Below are 25,505 nucleotides of genomic sequence, written 5' to 3' on the forward strand. Positions count from 1 at the left end.
GTTATGACGGGTTGGTCGGCCTTGAAACTAAGATATATACCTTGAAGTATCCATTTTTATTATGTTGTGTAGTAGTTGAAACATTAGTTTTAGTCTTGTTAGTTTCGTTCGGTTTTGTAGTGTTAAGATGCCAGCATTGTTATGTAGATGTGTCGGTGAGTCTGTCTGTCTATACTTGTTAAAAATAAACCTTATTGCTTTCTAAACCTTATTGCTTTGGAAGCGGAGCGCGATCAATTTTATGGCTTATTCGCAAACGTTAGCGTTATGTAAACAGAATTGGAGTTCAACAAAATTCACACTCCGCTCCCAATTGTAGTCATGTGGACCTGTGTTAACAAAATGTCTGGCAAAAAATTAAATTATGAATTTCATCGCCCAGCGGGTTATTGCGAATGACTAGCGTAGATTGAGCGAGTTTGATGCACATTAAAACTTGTTACACGTACTTTCGTCTCCGAATAAAACGCCAGCAGTGGTGCGCGTGGTACAGTTCGGACCTTTATGATTAGAGATAAATACGGTCTTGCGGTTTGCCGCTCGTGAGCCATAGTCATGCGTTCAATTGCGCAGTGCTGCCTAATCGGGTATATGTGGCTGTAATGATAATATCTCGGGCTTAACGTCCGGAAACCACGATATGATTATGAGGGACGCCGTATTGGAGAGCTCCACTAATTTAGACCACCTGGGGTTCTTTGACGTGCCCATAAACTAAGTACACCGGCCTCAGACATTTCCGCCTCCATCGAAATGTGCGTGCTTGTCAATGTAAATGAGAGGACGGCATGTATTATGCAGTTCCTGGTGCTTGGGTTACCAAGCTGAACCGATAGTTCAGCTTGGTAAACAGTACTAAAAATCGGCGAATGTGTCCAGGAAGAGGAGAAAGAGAGCTCTTTCCCACCATTATTTTGGCTTCTTTGGCTGGGTATTACTTTTATTTACCGCGCTGTAACAAGATGGAATATTTTAAGGTGAAAGCTTTGGATTCCTGATCAAACGCGTAAATTGGCCGTCGGCGTCCCGAGTCGGCAGCGTCAACACAACTGATGCAAAACGTTATGACAGGATGACGTCACCTTATAACGTCTTCGTGATATCACAAACTGCTAAAACTTGTGACGTCATAACGTCACGTGACATGATGACGTCATCACATGACATCGTCGTTTTACGTTGCCTTCTTGATCGGTGGGCCAATCACGGAGGCTGTGCAGAACTAGGTGATGTGTAAAAAGCTTGTAATGCCTCCGATCCTGGAGGTAGTGCAAAACCAAGTTACGTCCAGAAATCATTCGGGGAGGGGTGGGGGAAGGAAGAATACATCGCCTGAAGAAAAAAGATGGTTGATCCCTCTGTCATGGGAATCGGTATAACACGAAAGTGAAACGTGTCGTCACAGAAGTAGTTCTGTGCATGGCATATCAGCGCTGGTATAATGTCTATTGGTGTTTGACAGATGTAGCACCGCCTGCTGTGGATGCACTCACGTTGACGCCTAGTGGCACATCTCCGTAGCGACGACAAACGCCCATGATTATGATTTAACCCTTGCGGTAGCTGAAGTTCTTAAAGTGCTCCTAAACCACCTCCGATATTTTTTCAAACATTTCAAGTAAACACGCTCATAGCGTGCAGAATGCCGTGTCAATCAACGATATCACACGTGGCAGCGCTACAAGTGCGGGCGCGTCACAAATTCCAAGAAACAATTTCTTCTCCTCTCCGAGCCCTTCCGGTCTGCCTAGTGAGGTGCGGGACGTCAGCGTGTTGAATCTGTGATGCGGTATGCAGGCGATGCTGCGATTGCTCGAACAAGAACCTACGACTTCCGGTTAGTCTACAGCAGCTGCCCACGCTCCTTGCTGTTCGTCGTCGTGTTGCCCGCGTGTGCGCGCTTGCGGCTCGGCAACTGCGACGCGTAAAGCAACTGCTAAATAGCGATTTAGTAGTGTACCAGCACAGTCACGCCTAGCTCGAGTCTTATAAGCTGCGCGTACTGAATCCGACAATGTTTTGCGATGGCTTTCACGCAGCAGTGCTTGGCTGCGAGAGTGGCGATTTGAAAGACTAAAACATGCGACACGTGTCACCGTGCGGGCCGGCACGGCAACAACAGCGGTTAGCCGAGAAGCACGGAGTTCACGTAGTCGCGGCAACCGGAAGTGCCCGCTGTTTCGGAAAGCGCGTCAGCGATGGCGGAATGCCACGTGAGATTGGGAGGGGCACTCGGCGAGGAGGGCAAAGCTGCTTTTGGAGAGGAGACCTGCAGACGAGTGGACGGTAGCGAAGGAAAGACTGAAGCGAGCGATCGCAGCGTGTCGATCATCAAACGCGTGTAACTCTACTATTACGGCACCGTTTCGAAAATATCTCACGGCTACGTGTTCGTTGAAGACTCGTGCGCAACTGTCAAAGCACAACTAAATTTAGACCTCTGGGTCATTTAGGGGCCCTTTAACATATACGTGGACACCCCATATGGTATATCGATCGCAAATATGGCATCAGCAAGCACATATTAAGCACTGATACTCGATATGCAGTCCTCCAAAGCGTCGTGAAGCGCGAAGAGAAAGGCTTAGCGTGTCGTGTCTTCCCTCTAACTTGGCAGTTAATTCTCACAGGGCGAGCGGGGAATGCGGTGCGACAGCCAGGCGAGCGTCGGAGGGTTATTTTTCTATATGAATAGATGCTATCAGCGAGGCTTGGGCTAAAGCCACCACGTCGCGGTGTGTTAAACGAAATTACACTTCTATTGCAAATGCGCCGAATGGGACGGTCGCATCAACGGCGCGTTTTTTTTGTTTTGTTTTTCTAGCCTTGTAGCACATCTCACCACCCCGTTATAAAGGGGACGCTCATAGCATCCATCCATCCATCCATGCAAGAGCACTGTGAGAGGAAAGTGTGAAAGATAAAATGCGCGTTCATTTAACCTCCGTTACGTGTTTGGCGGTAGGTCCGTGAGCTAAACGCCCGCCAGTCATCGTCGCGGACCGAGAAGTCATGTGCTCCACTCCTGTCAAATGAACTTTTAAATGCGAAGCATTTCTTAGCGAACCTCTGGCACTTTGAGCGTTTCTATCTACGTATCTATCTATCTATCTATCTATCTAGCCGCCTACGTCTGGGTGCTCTCATGATCGCCTCCTTAACTTGGTGTAGACCAAAATTGGCATGGGAGGGTAAGAGGATTTGACGAATATGACTGTCGGGTCGTGACATGAATAACGTGAAAATCCTGTCGCGTACGTCGTCACACCCTTTCCACTAGACACGTGTGGCACATACCCGTTTACCACGGGCTGAGGTGAACGGGTATGCACCACGGGTGATTGACAGTTTATATCTACGGAGGAACGGCGAGAACAGACAATGGTAACTTAAATGCCAGAGCGTTAAGGAAAACCAACATCGGCAGCGTTCACTCGACGAATGGAAAGAAGGAAAATTAGGATCCCAGCAGGAATCGAACCCGAGCATTCTTCGTGGAAATCAGGTATTCTACCACTGAGCCACGCCACGTCTATAAACTGGTTTGGAAAAAGTCTACGCAGGCGTAATATCGGTGCAACGTCAATTGTGGTTGTGATGCTTGCTATCTAATTTTACAAGAAAGTAATAAAGACTACATGATACTCCTATGATGTGTACACTCTTAAAAAAAAGTTCGTAAAAAGGTAGTAACTGGAAGGAAAATGTTAGTAACAGCCACTGTTACTAACTCTCTGAGACAGTTACTAACTATTTACAAACTCGAAAGCAACAGGCGTGTTGTTACTACCCAAACAGCCAAGTTACTAAGTCGAGTTAGTAACAAAAAGCTACTTTGCTTATAACCTTTCACAGTGCTGCAAAAACATGCATTCACTCACTGAGTGAAAATTTTTATTATATTTTAATATATTTTCTCAAACCCTTCTCGTATTCACTTTTTTTGATCATGGCTTGAAGACATACAATTTGTACGACCAACATTTTTAGAGGAATTGATATTTGAGTCTGATTGCTTGTCGCCCGAAATTTTATGCTGTCGTGTTTATCTTTGTTCCTCTGGATACGACGCTCGCCTTCGGACCATGGGCCCCTGGGTTTGAATTCCCACCATGCCCAGAAATTTGTGTTTTTTTCTTTTGAGCCAAAATAGCCTTAGATGATTTATCGAGCTGAAAAGTTAACGTCAGCGTCCCGCGGCGTCGGGGAAAGCACGAGTGACGCGAGAAATTATGTCGTGATGACGTCACCATATGATGTTACGTCATAGATCGCCAAAATATGTGACGCCGCTATGCCGTTATCACGACGTCACGTTACAGGATAACGTCATCACACGACATTGTAGCTTGGTCAAAGGTAGATCTATCACGGATGATGTGCAAAACCACGTTAGGTGCAGATAGCTTTCGGAGGGATAAATACGACGACGGAGAAGAGCAAGATGACGGCTTTCGTCTTCGACTCGTCTTACACTCTTAAAAAAAGTTTGGAAAAAGCTTGTAACCACGAGCAAATAGTTAGCAACAGCCGCTGTTACTAGCTTTCTTGGACCATTACTAACTTTTTGCTACCTTTTTACTACCTACGTTAGCAGACACTTAAAAGTTGCAACGGTTACTACCTATTGCGTACCGTTACTAACTTTTTGCGATGCACCTGTTAAATGAACTTGCTAAGCGAATCATAGAAGTTATTATTACGAGCTTTTTACAGCCTGTTCACTAGCACGGGGATCCATTCAAGATCATTGAGGCGATATTAGTAAGCTTAATACCCCGTGTTGGGTCTTGTATATTAGGCCATGTTGAGATGATATTACGCTAAATATACATATAACATATTGATTTGCTTAATATGCTTGATTAAAAGGTCTACGCTACGTTACCTCGCGCACCTAATAAAATTGTACGCTATATAAATATAGGCGCATAACTTAACCTACCTATCCTAAAGCCTAGCTGCCCACTGGCACCAGCTGCGTACCCCAGAGGTAGGGCTATATATTCTCCTGGAAACACTTTTGAATTATACGTGTCGCGTAGCCTTGTCGTTGTGTATGTGTGCTGTTCTGATTCATGTCATACTGTGCATATTTACCGAATGATATATCGCAATGTTGGTGCTCGAGAAATTGACCGTTATAAAAGAAGGAAGCTCGTGATGCGAAAGGATCACGGTTACTAATTTTTTTTGGGTAGCAACCGTTACTACCTATTTTACTAGCTAGCAACGAGAAGGGTAGTAACCGCTACTAAGTGCGTTTGTAACGGCGAGGGTAGTAACGGTTACTAACCTCCCCGTTACTAACCGCACTTACTAACAGGGTAGTAACATATGTGACAAGTAGTTAGTAAACCGAAGTTAGTAAGTACTACAACCTTTTTTTTAAGAGTGTACTACTACGATACAGGCGTCATATCATATTAACGTCTGTGGTTCCAGTGTTGGCTCCACTTTTATAGCAGTCTAATAAATATTATGTTTGTATTCCTGATTCAGCAAGCTATACTGAAGCATTGCTCGACCCCGGAGGAATGTATTAACGATAGTTGCATATGATATCCACATCACCGCACCGTAAAGTGCACTTCGTCCGCCAGAACGACGCAGTGTCCTCTTCATTTCTTACGAGGCTGGGCGATGGCCTCATGCTGACCGAGGATGATGCCAGATTGATTGACAGCCGCTTTGGAGGCTAGGCTATGAGGCCACGTACGCTCAGGTAGTCTACGAATACGAGAAGCGCCATCCACTGATGTTGGTCTACGTAGCACTATCCCGGCCTACCAGCCTCGACGGCCTATAACTCACCAACGCGAAGGGTGGCTTCAGGTTCCTACATGTCGCCGGCTCTATCGACGGGCAATTTGTCGACGAAATGACCGAGGCATCCACGAATTCCAACAGCTCTACTATACCACATACTTCACTACACATGGACCCCTCGTCACGATGATCACGATCGGATCCTATAACAAGTCATGACCATGTGCTGGTGCTCACTGATCACGGTGATGATGCCCTTGTTCAAGAATTGTCAAGAACTTTTTGCACATATGCTCACGGCTTTGTGAAACGTGCGTGCGTTCTCGGGACAAGTATAAGCACTACATATCAGCGTACCGCTTCTGGTGTTGGTAATACCCACGTTGCCATTGGCAGCGTTACCCAACCGTAAACAACTGGTTATATAACACATATGCGGCTCTTCAGCATATATGAGTGTGTATAACATTTATGCAAAACTTTAGTGTCATTTTGTAACGTGTCACTTAGTAAAAAAAATTACGCCGCAGTCACCTTGCCGCCGCATGCTTCGCATAACATCGACTCCCACGGTACGTGGGACCTGCCGAATTTTTTTCTTATAGTTTTTTTCTTTGCCATTTGATGGTGATTATTTTGCTGACGTATGTCCTTGACGGAAATACGTCATGAAAGCCTTGGAGGGCCCCGGCATAAAACGCTTTCGTTTTAAAAGAAGATGTCTTTCGCCTTCGAGTCATTTTAGGGAAATACATAAGGGACCCTGTGAGTGACCGCATCACTCCCTATCAGTAGTCGACCATTGAGAGTGATTTGCACTATTTTAATGCAGATACATCTTTGTACGACTTTCTATGCGAAAGGTTTGTATTGATCTACGTTATTAGGATTACATTAGTTCTGTTAAGCATACTTTCAAGCGGCCGGAAACGACTCAGCAAAGCTTGTTTTATTAACGTAGGGATTAGAATATGCTGCAGAAAAAGAACAACTCCGCGCAATCTACAAAATATATAAGATCGCCGTCGTGCATCCCCTTTTGACACGTGCTCTGAACCTTTTTATTTCTTGTTTAAACTTCAAGTAGTTACGACGCTCTTACACGGAAGCGGCTGAAAACTTATTTAATCAAAGGTTGTTGCCTGTAACGACCACTTTATTTACTTGAATGACATCCAACTTTGTTTGTCATGCGCTTAAAACTGCGAACAAAGGAATTCAACCGAAGGAGCAGGCTTGGCAACCAAACAAGCGCAGCCCGCGGTGTGTGTATATTGCGCTTTAACACAGGCACGGAAACGGAAGCCCGAACACTGAAGTCAGTGATCGAAAACTGGCCGGAAGGTCATTTTCAGTGCGCCACGGATACAGAACAGTCGCGAAAAGAAAACGTCGCCGTACATACAGATGTACACATTGATGGCTAGCAGACGACATGAGGAGCAATCGCCACTGAACGTGCTCCTGACGGCAACTCCGCTCGATTTCGCTGGGCATTTTGCGTGAACATTCAATACAAATGGCGTTATGAACTTGCCCAGTAACGTTTCCATAACTTGTGGGAGAGCACGCGCGCCCATTTCCTTTCCTTAAGGCAGGCGCGATCGGGAACTGACAGCGGGAGCGAAGGAACCACTAGGAGAGGAGCACAGTCGCACTTTCCGGACAACCCCTTCTTTCCCGCTACTCCTCGCGCTAATCCTCGCATCCCGGCTCGCGGGAAAGGGAACTCGCCCTGCGAGGGAATCAACCCTCGCGGTGGGGAGGGACACGGGAGGTGAACAAAACTGCCGACCAGGCAGGGAGACGGTCTCTGGTGCCCTGCTGACCTGCGAAGGAACAGCTCACCGCCCCGAGACCCGCGAGCCGATCATCGACCGAAGGTGTAAGCGTTACCCTTTGTTTTCCCCGAGAGCGGACTATCCCTCTACGCGACATTTACGCGTTATTGCTGGCATAGCAATAAAGTGTTGTTTGTTGTTCTAGCCTGTTGCCTTATTCGCCCGAACCCGTCGTAGCTGCGATGACGCGCGCTACGGGAAGGGGACGTTGACACGGTACGACTATTTGCGGCTGGGACCGGAGCTAGGCTTCTGCACCAGCCGTACGTAGAGCGGACCCCCGTCCAACTCGAGCAGGACAGACTGGCTGGACAGACTCTCTGACGTCACGCGCGAGAGGGCGCCACTCAAAGATCTCGAAGCGAATACAGAAGCACAGTTAATGTGTGGGACGCAAACGGAGGACAGCATAGAGAGCACTTGTGCTAACAATGAAGTTATCGTTAAAAAAGCTTTTTGAATAATTTAGCAGGAAGAACAAACATACAGCACGGCAAGATATCTTCAGTTACGTAAATCTTGTTCTATTGCATCTAGCACTGACACCGGTGTTGCGGCGGTTCGTATCTAACTATCTAAGGCTCGTATTCTCAAACCAACCTTATCCTTATCTTTTGCCGTCCTTTCCATTTCGGTACCTTAACGCGCTTCATAAACCTTATGCCTCAATTCAACCTTTCCTTAAGCTCTATAGCCGTTATAAGGTGGCGTTGGATAAGGTAGCCCGGCAGGTATCTAAGGCGCCACTTATGCGGAGCGCTATGGCTGATTACGCAAGAAGCTGTAGCGGAGAGGTAGAAGAAGAGTGATGCTGGTACATTGACGTACGAAAACCAACTGCTTTATTCTTGTTCATGTTCACCTTCAACTGTGGCCCAGACCCACTGTGGGGGATTGGCGAATAATTGAGTAGATTTATGAAATGTTATAATATTTGGTAGGGAGGTTAGAGAATAGAAACATTACAAATTTGATAGGAAATTCTCGCGCTTTTTCAAATATGAAAAAAAATATTAATAATAAAATAAAATATATCAATGCCCTATTTTTTTAAATAGATACATGTGTCGACACAGAAGGATACTAATATAGATTAGCTAGTTAATCGATTGGTTTCGTTGAGATAATCCCTGACGGCCACGCAAACCTTCGCATTTGGGAACCCACAAATAGAGGCTCCAAAAGACAAAAATCACACCATCTCACGCTAAAGGGGACCATGAGGCGATGCGAGGCAGCGTTTCGGCATGTAGAGCCCGCGTTTCAGAGGGGGAGTGGAGAGGGGAGAGGGGAACTGGGGAGGGGGAGGGGAGAGATAGAAAAGGGAGAGGGGAGGAAGATGGGAAGGGGAAAGTGGAGACGGGAAGGGGGCGGTTGAGAGGGAAAGGGGAGGGTAATGGGAAGTGGAGAAGGTGAGGGAAGAGGGGAGAGGGAGAGGAGGTGTGTGGAGAGGGCTTGCCCATCCGCAGTAAGGGTGGTTACGCCGCACACCAGAACCACCGGATTGAATTCCACTATAGGCACCCGTCACTGACCAGAGGGCGCGATGGAGCTCTTATCGAACGCCTAAGTGTTGAGGGCACCAGCCGCCAGGGATAGCAAGAAAATGAAACGCTCGCTGGACACATCGACGCGCTCAAGTGTCTTCCTTTTGGGCGCCTCTTTCAACGAACGCTTCCTACGTGCGTTCGTAATCACCTCAGGGATGTTGCCACCGCCTTCAATGCAGCACAAACGCGTTTAGAACGCGCTCTTTTCAGGCTGTGCCAAGGCAACACAAACGCTACAAACGCGTTTCAAACGCACTGCATTGAGGCGGTGGCAAGTCACGTTCAAGTCAAGGAGCTTTTCTGAACATAGAGGATGCGGAGGATAAACCCTCGATTTTGCTGCGTCCACTAGCTAGGCTGTGTTTTCTGGCGCTGCCATCGTATCTTGGAAACTGCATTGCCGGGTGCCTATAAGATGCTTCACATCTAAAATCACAGGCACGGATAAATTCATTCGAATAGCACGTAAAGGTGTTCCCAAAAGGGTTTTCCGTGCTATAGTATATCGCCTGCTTTATTCGAGGGCCCATGCGCTCGCCTTGCACGCGACTCCGCTGACTTCGTCGTTGTCGGTGCCTCGGCACGCCAGCACGCGAAAAAGTTTTATAATGTCAATAAAGAAAAGGTGACGTACGCGATCGGCGTCTGTATGTGCAATTAACGCTGCGAGTGTTCGGCAACCATCAAAATTCCACGGAAGAGTTCAGCGACGATGTGTTGCTGAGCAGATTCCGCTTCTCGAAGCGAGCACTTCATGTCGCCGAGCTTGCCGCTGGAAACGGCCCCCACAACGTTGGTCTTTCCGTGCCAACACTCCTCCACCTGCTCGTGGCTCTCTGTTTCTACGGCGCAGGTACTTTTCACATTGTGAATGGTGGCTTGCGCACTGCCTCACATTATTAAACGTGTGAAAAAATTAGTCAGGATACGGCGCGGAAGCCGACGTGTTTCACTGCAGGATGGGATAATTTTTACCACTTTTTGCACTCACGTAGCCGATGCTCGGTGCGCAGCCGCACGTTGCTCTTCCTGCTTTGAGCTGCTCCCACTTTCTCGTGTGGGAGTAGCTCAAATGCGACGCTTTCAACTCGATGAGCAGCGCTGGATCTTCCGTGAAATTCAATTTTCGCCTTTCTGTAGCACTCCATAACAAGTGTATGTATGATCCACGCAAACAGCCACACACGCACACACGCAGGCAGACGGACAAAAACCTCTCGAAACTGCACGCCCCTGTCGGTGCCCTCGTAGAAACCAGCGCTTCATGGACCGCATGTGCCGGTACGTCTACGCGAACCGCCGGTTACTATGACAACGGTAAAGCGTTAACAAAGAAAAGGAGCCAACGGCGCGGCCAGACGAGGCGCGTTCTTACCGAAACTTGCAGGGTATGCGCTTCTGCATTTTTCTTAATTGTTTGGAGGAGCAAACAGCCTTTTATTTTCTTGCTAAAAAACCAAAAATGAGCCAGTAAAAGTTCATAGCCTCGCTCCCATGCTCGTTCCCTGTGACGACAAGGCCGCCTTCCGTAAGGCTGCCTTAAAACCGAATAAGGCGAGTTGATGAAACGCACTGTGACCTTTTCTTATCCTTACATTTTTCCCATCCTTACGAAATGCCATCACGTGACTCTGCTCCACCAATGGGGACGCGTATACCTAATCGCCTGTGCTCGCTGGAGCACTCCATGACGGCGAAATAAAAGAATGTCGCAGTTGCTTTGTTTTATTCTGGTGGCTTACTGGCAGTTATATCAGCTTAATAAGCGCAGCTCAGCCGACGTTTTTTGTTTCGCACGTTGCTGTTTCTATAGCAGTATCTTGTATCTTGAGATACACGATACATTGCGGAATGTATCGGAAATACAGATACATATACTCCTTATTGCAAGACGTGTCGCGATACAGATAAAAGATACCCAAAGAGTATCTAAGATACCTCTATCTTCGATACTGCCCAGCACTGCATAAAATAAATCTTTGTGGTTCTAGTACATATCTAATGTAACACGTACGGTGACAATATTTTTTTATGTAATATCGCAAAGCGGCGATATTGTGTTCACTCTAGTCATACATGCACGCGTTTCGTTTTTACCAAAAGCTTTTAACGAAGCAGGCTCCTCTGTCGGGCCTCGACGCCTTTTGCTCTTGCTACGAATTGTGTAAAGATGCGGAAGAAATATATTTTTACTTTATATTCTTCTTTCTTTGTTTCTTTCATTCTTTTATATATGGTCAACTCAATCTAACCTGAGTGTGATTTCATTCTGATGCATATATTTTCACTGTTAGAGCCCACAAAAAGGGATGTTGATGTTGTGATGTTATTCTCAAGCACAGCTCTGGCCTACGGTTACAGCTATTCTAACTAGGGTAGCGTTGGTAAACACTAACTGAAGGAAGGTACACGGACATACAGGCGGAATCGCTTGCGTCTGTGTACACGCGTGTCTTCCTTCAGTCTGTGTTTATCAGCGCTAACCTTTTTAGAACGAACTTCCAACTCGCCCAAGAAGCAGCACTCTTAGGTTACGGCTATCTTTGTGGTAGCAAATTTCGCATAAAGAAATGTTGATGCGCAGAGGATGGCACACCGGACACTTCTTCATTTCACACACATAACTTGCGTTGTTGGACGACTGCGACTGACCGTTCATGGGATTTTGTTTTGGAGCTTCTCGCTGTAAATCTGTAAAATCGCTTGCGTGGTTACTTTCCCTGACTATCGCGTTAGGCAATAGTGCAGGAAACATTCTTAGAATAAGTTATTCTTTGAAACGAATGAAGGTTATTTCAAGTTTAGGGCTGTCCTTCCTCACTGCATTTCGTTCATAATGTGCAGCGTCCCTTCATGCGCATTTCTGCCCCCCTGATTTCTTTCCTCCCACCTTATTGTTACATTGCCTGCGCCTCTTGGTCACGGCATAAACCTCACTTACAATACAAGTACGTTTTCTACAAAACAAAAGATTTCCTCTGAAATCAGGAATAATGTTCCCAGAAATTTACCGAATCCTTACTTGACAACTAATAACACGTCTAAATGCACTGGCGTACAAATGAACATCACGTAATCCTGCATTCAGCCGGTTGATGTTCACTGTCGGACAAATCAACCGGCTGTGATAGAACCCGATCAGCACCCTGGATCACTGAACTGGACCACCGAGGCGGTGGAAGCAAGTCGGTGCTTCTGAGTAAATGACGAAACGTTCTCGCCCTTTGTACCTTAGTCATCGAGTGGCGGGCACACAGGTGTCGTGACACACTCTGGGCGTCTCATGCAGTATGATTTTGAAAGTTGCAACTTCATCTCTAGAACTATTACCGCGTGCAAGGAGGAGGAGGAAACAACAATTACTGCACCAGACGGTATCGCGGTGCTAGGCAGCTACTACCCTACGTGGAAGGTCTCTTCATTCCAGGAAACCTTTGGCCTTCGCTGCGTCCTTGGGCCTCGCAACGAGACGTCATTGTTGGTCCAGGATCTCTGAGGCGAGCTTGGCCTCCCACGTTTCGAGAAGATCTTCGTTTTCTTGACGGGCATTACAGTCATTCGGCGAGGGCGATGTGTTTTTGTGTATGTTGCACGGGCACGCGAGGGTCATGTGGGCGAAGGTGTTAGGTACGCCGTGAATTGGGCAGACATATCTGTGCAACGTTTGGTACAGTCATTAGTATACGATTGTTATACCATTAGTATAGCATCATTAGTATAGTCATTAGTACAGCATTAGTATACCGGTGGTGTAAGTGTTGCTGCGACGTCTTCTCAGTGTGGTGCTGTCCTCTTCGTTGAGCTTTGAATGTGGTACTGAGCACTCTCTGCTGTCCAGCCTTTGTAGTATAATAGAGTATGTGATGGGTACGGACTCAGCCTCCGCGGACGCAGCCCTGGCGTGTGGAGAGTGGGAGGGAATAGACCGGTTGGCGTGATCGCGGGGGCGGTGTGTGCCGCCTCGTTCCCCTCCAGCCTCTCGTGCTTAGGAGCCCATGTCGCAAATGTGTACGGTATCGAAGTGCTACGGCGTTTCAACATCTTGAGTGCTTGGCTAGACACACGACCTTTAGTGTAGTTACGCATGGCTGTTGCGAATCTGTAAAGACGACAGCTGCATCCAAGCACGCGGTGGTTGCTAGTGCGACTGCCGCCTCTTCTGCAGCTTCTGAGTTTCGTTCTTTAGCAGATGCGAGCTCTATGCCCTGACAATCTACGACGTGCTAATCGTAGGTGTTTCTATTAGGATATTTGGCTTCGTCTCTGTATCTGGCGCCCGGATCATGGCTGTGATTTGGCCGTAGAACATTCACTCGGGCTTGTATGATTTTCTTGTGATGCGGGGTTCGCGTTGCACGAATCACACGCAACATATACCGCGTGCAAGAACACGAAATAAAGGAGATCGCATATAATAATCTTGACCTTGTTATTACATCAGACCGACTTCTCACCAATTCTGCGCGATTCGACGATGTATAAAATGGATAATTTGTGGATACTTACCAATTATATAGTCATAATGATTTTCCAATACCACCGAGTTATACAGCACCATATCCGGTAATTCGAAAAACACAACGACCGTAACCACATTTAAAAGTGCCAGCAAAATATTCTGAACCACTGCCATGTTACTTGCTCTATGTATGCACACGCAATTACCTAGCTGTACAAGGGCAGTCAGTGCCTTATATTTACGCGCAGAACGTAGGGCAGGTGCTGCCCATGATCGTGCGATTTCACTGTTTTGCCATTTTTCTAAATGCAAGCCACCTGTCCCTTTCCCGTTCATAATACTAATTTATTAGCAACAACGCAGTCTTCCAGCTAGCATGAAAGAAAATTCTAATTAATTCAGTAAATTATACGCTCTGAAACAATCATGCCACTTGGCCATTTTATTGCTATACTTTCCATGCGCTATATTTTCGCTAGGTGTGGATTTAAGAAAGATTCGTTGCTACATTTGCAGCAGGCGTGTTTTGGGAACTGTGCTCTCTGTCCACACACCGTCGGTGACAAAGTGGAAGATTGGAACATCCATGGGGTGTAATTAAAAGTGCTTATTTGAGGAATTTGTTGTACTTCTCGATGTTACAAACTGAGAAACATCGGTAAACTAAAGCATGAATAACCACAGAAAGAAATACAGCAGAAATGATTACGTTTTTCAGAAAGCGGGTACCGGCTTCAAACAGAGCGCACAAATAATCCCGTATGTAGACCTTTCGGAGCAGATATCATAAAATAGAAGATCATCAGTTTATCGTAAAAACACTAGAGCGAACCCCGAAAAATTTTGTGGCTGTTTATAAAAAATTATCGATGATTTTTACGCAAACTTTACAAAAAGTGACTGGGGACAGAGAAGGACCACGCACACGCCACATATGAGCGCAAACTAAGAACTGTTTATTAGAACTATGGAATGAAATATATACGGTGACCCACGCATGCGCAACGCTGTAAAAAATTACAATTTTGTAATATTGAAAAGTGGGAGTGCAGGCATCTATTCACTCATTATGTACAGTACTCATGTAGGCGAGTTCGCTAAGCTTTCATACTGTATTACATTGGTATTTGACTCCCTAAATACATTTAGGCTTTCGAGCGTCCATGCCACATCGCAAATACTCGAGGTGAATGTCCATGCTGCGAAATCTCCGCCACGGTGGTTTAGTGGTTATGGCACTCGACTGCTGACCCGAAATTCGCGGCATCGAATCCCGGCCGCGGCGGCTGCATTTTCGATGGAGGCGGAAATGTTTGAGGCCCGTGTACTCACATTTAGGTGCACGTTAAACAACCCCAGGTGGTCGACATTTCCGGAACCCTCCACTACCGCGTCCCTCATAATCATATGGTGGTTTCGGGACGTTCAACCCCAGCAAAGACTGATTTACATGGTAAATCGTGATTTACATGGTAAACTTAAGCTCCCTGGAAACCTGGCAGCTCTCTTGCATAAGGCCGCGAAGGTGTGTTTTTCTGAGTATTGGGACCGCGTTCTTCAGCTGCATTGAGTAATCGTGTTGGCTCAGTAACCTTTTTGTCGGATTGAAACTCGGAAAATTACAACATACTCTGTTTGTAAACCCCTTAATCGTGGATTGCTTGACGTGTTATTCGTTGTTCGATGGCTCCCTTACAGACCTAGTTCCAAAGACAAACACACTATTCTTTCGCTGACCAGCTATTCATGCAGAATATCGGCCATAGCTAGCAAGGTGATAGCCGTCGCAGTTAGCGCACAGAAATTCTTTCTTCACTTGCTCACGTCTTAAAGCTATGGTGCAGTCCGCAGCAATCACACCTCTGTTCCTCACGACAGTACTTAGGCACATGTCTGAAACGTTGGCGCTTAAAACAGCGTAACAGTGTGTCCGCGCAGTCGAGAAGATCCTTCAATCCTCACTGGGCGTGCATAATTCGGAGGGAATGGGAAAACTACACAGTGAGCACGCCTTAGTTCGCATTCAGATGACGTTTTTAACCCGATAGGTGACTCCTCTTGGATAGACTACTGCCCCAAAAATAGTGCAATACGTAAATGGCCCTTTGCTGCCACAGTTTACTTGATTTGTAGCAATTACAAATCAAATAAACTGCCAGCTGAATGGTTCCTCGCAATTCACGTTTTTGCATGTGGTTGCCGGCCTCAACAAACAGCTTGAGCGAAGGTAAAGAGCTATCAGGAGAAGCGCTCTCTGGTGTTTTTAACAGCGTCTTTGCGCATCAGTCCACGGATAGCGTATATCAAATCATCACAGCTTCGAAAGTTTATGAAACTTTAACATGGAATGAAAACACTGATTCCTTCTTTTTGGCTCCAAGTAGTCACCCGGCAGTTTTGTCTTATCTCAACTGAATGAAAAATAGCAAAACCAAAGATGCTGATGGAATTCAAATAGTTCTAGTGAAATACGTTCCTCACATCATAACCCCAGTCGTCACTCACAATTATAATATAATTTTGTGATTCCGATTCTCCGATTCTGAGACAAACGAGCACGCTCAGCAAGTAAGACGGTAGACAAGAGTCTCGGCGTGGCCCAAAAGGACAATACGCGGCGTCAACAGTGCTCACCGACACCCACTTTACCCCCCCCCCTTATTTTTTCCCAATCAGCCTGTTTGAATCGCACACCGGCTGTTTTCAACTTGAGCCGGCTCTTCGTCTCCGGGACAGAATAGAGCGACGACTTTTAACAATGAGTAATAGCCGACGCATAAGTATAAGCTCTATCGCGAAGCACTCCGCTGTCGGCGGCGGCGTGTTACTCCTCGCTCCTGATGGGTCTCCTTCTCCTCTCATTTGATGTCCATATTAACACGGAAATATGCACAAACATTTCGTCTTGAGAAAGGTCAGGCTCTGACCGAAGCGTCGACGTAATAAATGAACTTTTCTTGAACTGCCACCTCTCATACTTATACGACAACCACTCCAACTATATATATATATATATATATATATATATATATATATATATATATATATATATATATATATATATATATATATATATGTGTGTGTGTGTGTGTGTGTGTGTGTGTGTTTGTGTGTGTGTGCAGACAATTAAAACACGCTTCGCGTCTTCTGATGTTCTCGTGTTCAGATATAATTCCACCTGAATTGAAGTATTGAGAATAATGCAACGAAACACCAGATTTAGGAGAATTGGGGATTTACTAGAAATAAACTGTGAAAAACAACGAATTTTCGCCACGAAAATAAACTCCCAAAACACGGAGCCACAGCCATAAATCATCATTTTTTTGTGAAGTAGGGAAGCCGCGACTATGCTTCGTCATTCTGCGGAGCCACATATTATATTGTTTTATTGTGTATATTTTGTTTTCATTTAGTGTATATAGATATATTTTTTAATGTTCTGCTGCAAACGTGTTTAGTTTATACTTTCGATTATTGCGTATGTTGCCTCTAACACTCTTTTACCACAATTTGCCCTTAACAGGAGGTCCCGATACAGTGTTCGACTTTGGGACCTCCTTTTGTATACTAAACACATGTAACATTCTTTATTCGCATCAATAAAAAACCTTAAGCTGAATCTGAACCGTGGTACCCGTTAAACACATATTTTGCAGTGTGTGAACTTTGTTGATGATGGGCCTGATGACGATGAACAAGTATGGCAGAGCCCTTTGTAATGGGTTGGAAGAATTCAACAACCCACTCGTCGCGTAATTGGCATACTGTCACGCCTGGTTTCAAAATTCGCGTTGTGTCATGTCTGGTTGTTATTTTACTCTTCTACCACGCTACATAACATATCTTAATCTGGTCCCTTCCCGCCATGAACTTTGTATAGGGTTTTTTTTGTAAAAAAATTTCAGGCACCGGCATTGCCCTGTAGTAGAATACTGGGCTCCCACACTGGGGGCTCATGTTCGAACGCGAGGAATGCGATAGCGAGAAAGTAGAATGTCACAAGAAAAAAGGGCAAGCAGCTAGAAACCTGCTGCGCGCTCCTGAAGCACAAAGGACGCAGGAAAATAAAACACATAAGGTAAGCGCGAAATAACAACTGTCCCAGCTTGACACCTGAAGCGCGGTGCTCAAGCACAAAGACGGACGCACAAAAAGAAGAGACAGTTATTACAGGACGAGCGTGAACTGTTACAGTTGTTACTTCAGCTAGCCCGTACTTTGGCTCTTCTAGCTAGCAGCTCACTCATTTCGCAAACGCGTCCGCTGCAGCGACCAAGGTTACCTTCGTCCGGTCTATAGCTTCAACGCAAACTTCGCGGTGAAAGCACGAGACGTACAAAACTACCCCTAAAGAGATAATCGCACGAGTACGGTTGACCACGCCCTGTATGTCAAAGTACAAGTGGAAGGCGAGCATGCGATCTCGGTCGAAACACGAGATAGTTTAGAATTGGGGACCCAAGAAATTTACGAGCCGCCAGGACGCATGCGCAGAACGCAAGCCACTCTCTGACTCTTGCGCCCGCGTTGTCCCAAGAACCTGCACCGCCTTCCTTTGGGTGGCGAACTCAACCGCAGAGCGCGTGACCTAAGGCGGCGCTTGGTCGTCGCTTGGTAGTGGAACGTGAAGCCACCGCTCGCGTTCCGTGCGGGCATCGATTCTGGTCACTAAAATAAAACTTCATTTGGGTCTAGTTGGTACATATTCCTAAGGCTAAAGTTACAGCGCGTACGCACTCCTTTGTTCTTCTTACTTCTTCTCTACTTCTTTGTCTCTGCACCCATATGAATATGATTTCATGCCTTCCCGTATCTAATACAATATCATTGTTGTTACACGCTTTGGTTTAGAGCTATTGCGTGCACATGGACTTATATATGCATTGACGCATGAAAGAATAAAGCAGTTGTTAGTGAGGTGTCGTACGCGCCTTTTTTTCGTGGGTGTCTTGTGCGATTGCGCTATAAACCTCAGGAGTCTCGTTACGATGTAACATACAGTGTAATTCGGGTTCAGCCGTCAGGTTACTTCCCCCCTGTGGCATAAGTCTACAAGAGCGAAAGCGTTCCCACTAGCTCGCGCCACCACGAGCAAGGGGACGCGCTTCTATTATTGCGATAGCAATTATATGGACACTCTCGGCTTATTTTTGTCGCCGCCGTCGCCGTCATGTCACGGATATGCATGTGTATGCATATATCTAAAAAAGCGCAAAGAAAAATAAAGCAGAAGAAAAAAATTGGGAGATGCCACGTACCGTGGGAATTGATGGTATGCGAAGCATGCGCGGGATGGTGACTGGCGTAATCTTTCACATTGAGCGAAACGTTACGGAATGACGCTAGAGAAATGTGAAAGTAGTAGACACACTCTCATATGTTGACGAGTCTCATATGTATTATGTAACCAGTTGTTTACATTTGCGTAACGATGCTAAGAGGAACATAGGTGTTACCAACACCAGACGCGGTAGGCTGACATGTAGTGCTTATAAACTTCAATACTGGATAGCGCGAATCCGAACAGGACAAAGAAGGAACACAGATGCAGTGTACAGGCGTTACTCGCAACTTAGTTTCATTCAGGAAAGTTTCCCTAGATATATACACAGCCGAGTTGCACGCGCAGGCGCCCTGCACATACGTAGCAGTCACAGTCGCAGTTGTTACAGTTATGCTTGCACTTGTCTGTTTTGACGGAGAACGCACGCACGTTTCACGAACCGTGTCCACGTGTGGAAGACGTTGTTGACAGTTCTTGAACAAGGTCATCATCACCGTGATCAGTGAGCACCAGCAGCCGGACCGGGCTTGTTCATCGGATTCGTTCGTGATCGCGGTTAGAGCGGTCTAAGTGTTGTGAAGTTCGAGGTGTCGTACAGCTGGCGGAAATCCTGGGTGCCTCTTACGATACAATGATCTATGATGCATCCTGTCTTTATAAATCAGTGTCGAAGTCACCGGTGATGATGACAGGCCCGGTACTCTCGGCAGATTTATTTTAGGAAACATTGGTTCCGGTTTTTGCGTAATCCACGTGCTCTACGTGGCGGACCACGTGGACGAGCGGATAGTAGTTGAGCGTCTTCCAGGGTTGTTCTCTCTTTAGCTACCTCACTTTCCTTGCGTACGCCGCGGTGGTGTAGTGGTTAAGGTGCGCGGCTGCTGACACGAAGGTAGGGGGTTCGATCCCGGCCGCGAAGGTCGAATTTCGATGGAGGCAAAATGCTAGATGCCCGCGTACTGTGCGATCTCGGTACACGTTCAAGAATACCAGATGGTCAAAATTTCCGGAGCCCTTCGCGACGGCGTCTGTCATAATCATACCGTGATTTTTGGACATAAAACCCCCACAATTCTTATTATATTACTTTCCTTGCGCGTCAGTATGTGTGTGTTCGCGGTTATTGTGTTGGTTGAGACTCTGTCTCACCTGTGGCACATACCCGCATAATATGAACAGGGGAGAGGGTGAGTGGAGAGGGGAAATATGAGATGGGAAGTGGAGAGGGGGAGAATAGACGATGTGTGGAGAGGGTTTGCGAATTCGCAGTAAGGGTGGTCACGCCGCACACCACCACCACCGGTTTGAACTCCGCTATAAGATGCTTCGCATCTAAAATGTTTGCATTTCAAATTCCGAAGCATCCGACCGGGGATTCGAACCATCGACCGCTCGCTCCCCAGCCAGCTGCATTAGACAACTCAACCATGCCCCATGAATTCGCCGGCGAAATAACGGCGAGGTATCTATATACATGATTTACTTCTGGTGCTAAGCAAATTTCGGAGGAGATTGAGCGTGTTTTTAGGAGCGTTCACGGAACGCTCCTAATTTTCTTACAATTTGCAAAGTGCCTTTGAGGCGCGCACGACAAAGTGCCCCTTTCGTGCTCCCACTCGTGATGTGAAAGGAAAAAAAAAACAAACACCGGGCACACCTTACATCAGACGCCCCCGTGTGGAAGGAGGCGCAGGGGGTCACTCCACACGCCGCAGTTCAAAAGGAAAAGAAATATCTAATAGCGTCTGATTCTCCATTGTCGACACTTGAAGACGCAACGCTCCTAATCTTCTTTCAGTTTGAAAACTACCCTTGAGATGCGCACGACAAAGTGGCCCTTTTCTGCACACCCGTCGGCACAATAAGTCCGGACGTACGAGCGACGACCGCAATCAGATAAAACTAGAGTCACTGTATATGCTACCTTTAGGTAGCAGAGTTGCGCAAAGGTCCGGGTAGCAACCACCGCTATGCGGTGAGTTCGTACTTCGTTTTTGCAGGCGACATGCCTTCCGTGTCGCCGATTAACCTGTGTGGCGTGTCGAAGACCGGCGATAAACATTGGCTGTCGATGGCTAGTGTTAATTCAGTTCGATGCAGCGGCGGCGTCGAGAAATAAAAAAAACTTGGCCCAAGCGCCAGCTTCTCCGCAATGCATGGTTTCTGGCTGCGTTGGAAGACAGATGCGCAACTCTGCTACCTAAAGGTAGCATATACAGTAACTCTAGATAAAACTAAAGCACCTGGATATTTTAGGGAAAGTACCGTCTTTCTTTTAACTGAGCCGCCACGCCGAGCACCCTCATCTCCCGACTTCCACCTCCCCGCTTCACGAGTCGTCGCCCGGGAAATGCGCGCGAACTTCATTCTTTTTTTCTTATGCTTTCATTTTTCGCCGAACCCGACTTCGCGGTCACCAACGTTGCGCGCGTTATCAGCGTGACATAGCATTCTTGATAGAAAAGTGTAGCGAACCGGGTTATAGGGCCGGCGTCCACACGGTGGCCGTTTGGGAGAGGATATAGATATGGTTTGGACACTTGGAAGAGGAGGGTTGGACACTTTGGAGATGATATGGAGGAGAGTGTCGCTACTTTCTATATATTAGGGACTTTACATAAATCTAAAGTTTTCGCAGAAGCGTCGCGCTGCCCGAGTGATGAATCCGCTGTTCGACGCTCACGAACGGTTGCTGCTGCGCGAGCACGACGTTCAGGATCAACAGCCCGTCTTTGCCGTTTCGCAGCTGCTTCTCGTTCCCCGAGTGAAGGATCCGCAGTTCGTCGTTGCCGTCTCGCAGAAGCTTCTCGTGCACGAAGTTCCGGGTCCGCAGCTCGCTTCAAACGCTTGCGTTCAGCGTCGTATGCTCGTCTCTTCGCAGCCTTGTCTTCTGCGTTGCTTGCTGTTGTTGACGCCGACGATGTTGAGGGTGGGGTAACGTTGCCTTCAACGAGTGTTGGGACGCTGATTGAAGGTACTGTTGCTTCCACCGCATCTACAAGAGTCAAGCAAAGCGTCAAGTCAAGCGAAAGCCAAGTAAAGACGCCCTTCACTGAATTCCGAACGCGCGCTCCGCCGCTTATATACACACCGCCCGCGTTCGATCGAGAGGAGGGAGGGAGGGAGGGAGAGGAGAGGCCTGCTGCCGGCACGAGCCGAGCCGAGCATGCGAGGGAGGGAGAGAAGCTTGCTGCCGGCACGAGACGAGCCGAGCATGCGCAGTAGGGGTGCGGACGGCGGCGGACGCCGCAGGTGCGACTAAGAAATGCTCCGCATTTAAAACAGCTTGCAATGCTACAGGTAGACCTTGCAAAAGCCTTTGATCGTGTTCATCATTCGTTCCTTTTTTCTATTCTTGAGCATGCCAATGTTGGCACAGTTGAGCTTTAATGCGTCAAACTTTTGTTATAATGAATGTTCAACTCGTCTCATTGTTAATGGTCAACTCTCTAAACCTGTTTCTGTTTGCTATTCGGTGAAACAGGGATTACCGATGTCACCACTTCTGTTTGCACTTTATCTAGAGCCGCTGTGCTTTAGCATATTACAGTCCAGTTGTATTCGCGGCTTCAATATATTAGGAGTGAAGTTAAAGTATTAGCTTCTGCAGACGATGTCGCTTTCTTTTGCACAGATAAAACACGTGTAGAAAATGTGGTATCTACAATTGAAAAAGTTTGGCGTTGTATCAGGAGCACGTTTAAATGCCTCTAAGGGTTTAGGACTACGGTTTGGCTCGTGGGGTATCACGCCGAATAGTTCGCAGGGATAAATTGGACATGAATCCCGCCAAAGTATCTCGGTGTACCACTAGACGTGTATAGATTGAGTGTGCATTACAGGAACGAGCTCGTTCCTAAGCTTGAACGACAGGCCCAGAGATTTGTTCCCCATCGACTTTCAATATTTGGGAGCGCTGAAGCTTGCAATACTTTCGTAGCAACAAAGTTTTACTACGCATTGCAACTTATCTATTCCGCAAGATTTCATGTACAACGCATTCATCGAATTTTTGCTACTTTCATATGGTCTTCGACTTTTGAGCCCATTCGTCATGGCAACATTTTCAGGCCAGTAAATAAGCGTGGATTGGGATTAGTACATCTTTATCTATGGCAAAGAGTTTCACGGTTCTTCTTTTTTCGAGACAATTCCCATCCCGTAATTCGTTCATTCTTGCAGGCTACACTTGTTGATTGCTAGCCTTACTTAGTTGTCTCATCAAACTTCTGCGAACGGCGGTGTGTTTGGGATTCATCCAGGAAGTTTATTTTGCAATTCGGTTTCTTAACGCTCGATTTTCCGTGAAATATCTGTATACAGCCTCGCACAAGGTACTATATAGGAATTTACTAACTATGCTCTTCCCGCATCCGTTGTACCTTTCATTATACTCCGATCTTTCAGGCCACGATGTGTTGAAACTTGTGCGCAAAATGTATATTCCTCCTAATTCAAAAACATTCTTCTGTAAACTCCACTCTGAAACACTGCCGGTAAATATATGGTTCAAAAGAAAAGGTAGTTTTGTTTCTTTTGTTTACTGCCATCTATGTGATATGCCGGAAACAATAGAACATTGCTTTCTTTGATACAAAGACGCTATTCTGTACTTGGATGCCCTTCAGCTAGCACAGAAGAAACCTTTTGTCAATAATTCTCACACCATACGTTATCTTATACGAACATCGCTTGATGAAGTGCCCTATGATATGTTTTCCTCAAATGTATCCACAGCTTATGGAGGACACGTATGCAAGACCGTAGCGCAGAACCCCCCATCTCTTCAAGCATAGGCTTCATTCGGATGGATTTTCACCAAAATGTCATTTACGACGACCTGGTCTTTAGACCGGACTGGTACCCCTCTTGCTGAGGTGCTCAGCCTCACCACCTTTCCTGTAAACACGATGTGAAGAACTCTCATTGTTCAACTGCACGTTGTGTTAGCCATCGAGTGTGTCCTTTGTAACGATTGTCGCTATGTGATTGTACTTTTGTTTGCTTTATTTGTGCTCCTTTTTGTGCATTTTAATACTCAGTGTAATAAATACCATGAAAGAAAAAAAATGACGCATGACGTAATTGTCTAAGGTAGCGCGGTGAGGAGCGAGGGTCGGGGATTCGAATTCCGGTCGAGCGCTTCGGAATTTCTTCTTTTCAATTATTTTTATTTGTGGCTTTTATGGATATATACATACATACATACATACATACAAATATACTGGGCATGACGGCGACGGTGATGGGATAAATTTGCCTAGAGTGTCCATATAATTGCTATCGCAATAAAATGAGTTTCGGAAGGAAGCGTACTGGGGCAATTATTGTCTTCTGTATACGTTAACGACATCGTACACACGACAGAATGCAGTTTGTTGCCTAGGCTGATGATACAACAGTATTAATTTCGGAAACTGTTGAAAGCGAGTGAGAACAAACAACCAATGATGCTTTACGAGACGCATAAAATGTTGGGATAAGTTCAGGGAAAACAATAACAAGTGTATATCGACCCAAAGGGGAAACTTTAGCACAACTATTCTTTGTTCACTTAGATAAAGATGTATAGAATTTCTAAACAATATAAAAGCATTGGTGCTATTTTTTCGTAACATTTCATTTGGAATGAACATAAAGAATACAATCGATATGAAATGTATTGCTCTGTTGGTGTCATATCAAAGGTGCAACACATGGTTCCTATTATAGTTGAAAACCTTTTTTATAATTCCCTCTCATCCACGAATTTCAAGTATGGTAGTGTTGTGAATTGTGCAACTGGTATTACAAATCTACAAAACTTGCGTATGTTTCAAAGGAGAGCTGTCCGGTATATAGCAAATGAACCGTACCTCTGCTACCGTTCACCTTTTTCCAAAATGTAATAATATGCCTGTATTTTTATTGTGATAGCAATTATATGGACAGTCTCGGCTGGAAAATGTCCGTCCCCGTCGCCGTCATGCACCGTATATGTATAAGTATGTATATATACATAAAAGCCCCAAAGAAAAATAATTTAGAAAAATGCATCCGAAGCGCGGAATCGCACCAGGGACCTCTTCCTCCGCAGCGAGAGGCGCTAGCCACTACGCCACGAAACGCAGATCCTCGACGTAGGTAACGGCGAGCGTTATATACACATCCTTTACCGCTGGACGGACTCAGAGACGGCTGCGCTTATAAGCGTTTCTTCATTACCAGCGAGATGGCGTTAGGAGCGCGACAGGCGCATTTAAAAGTAGTCGACGAGCTCGCTCTCTTCTTATATTTTATTATACTACATCCTAACAATGATGTGAGGGTGTTTTCTGCGTAATAAACAAAACTACATTCTCTCTTTAGGAAGCCTGAAGGAAAATCAGTCTATAAAGGATACCATATTCAAGGAACGCTGGGCACCCACCTCTAGGGCCTACATTTGTACGCTGTCATTGAGCTTCCCAATACCTACACGATTCAATCAAATTCCAAACGATGGCTTCGATCTTCTTGTATCTGATACAGAGATCACGTATTACTACATGGGCGAGGTCGTCTTAGAATAGCATCGAATGCATCAAGAAATTTCCACTCCATTTTAGATTATATTTGCG

This window comes from Rhipicephalus sanguineus, chromosome 3 (genome assembly GCF_013339695.2).
Source record: "Rhipicephalus sanguineus isolate Rsan-2018 chromosome 3, BIME_Rsan_1.4, whole genome shotgun sequence".
NCBI lineage: Eukaryota > Metazoa > Arthropoda > Arachnida > Ixodida > Ixodidae > Rhipicephalus > Rhipicephalus sanguineus.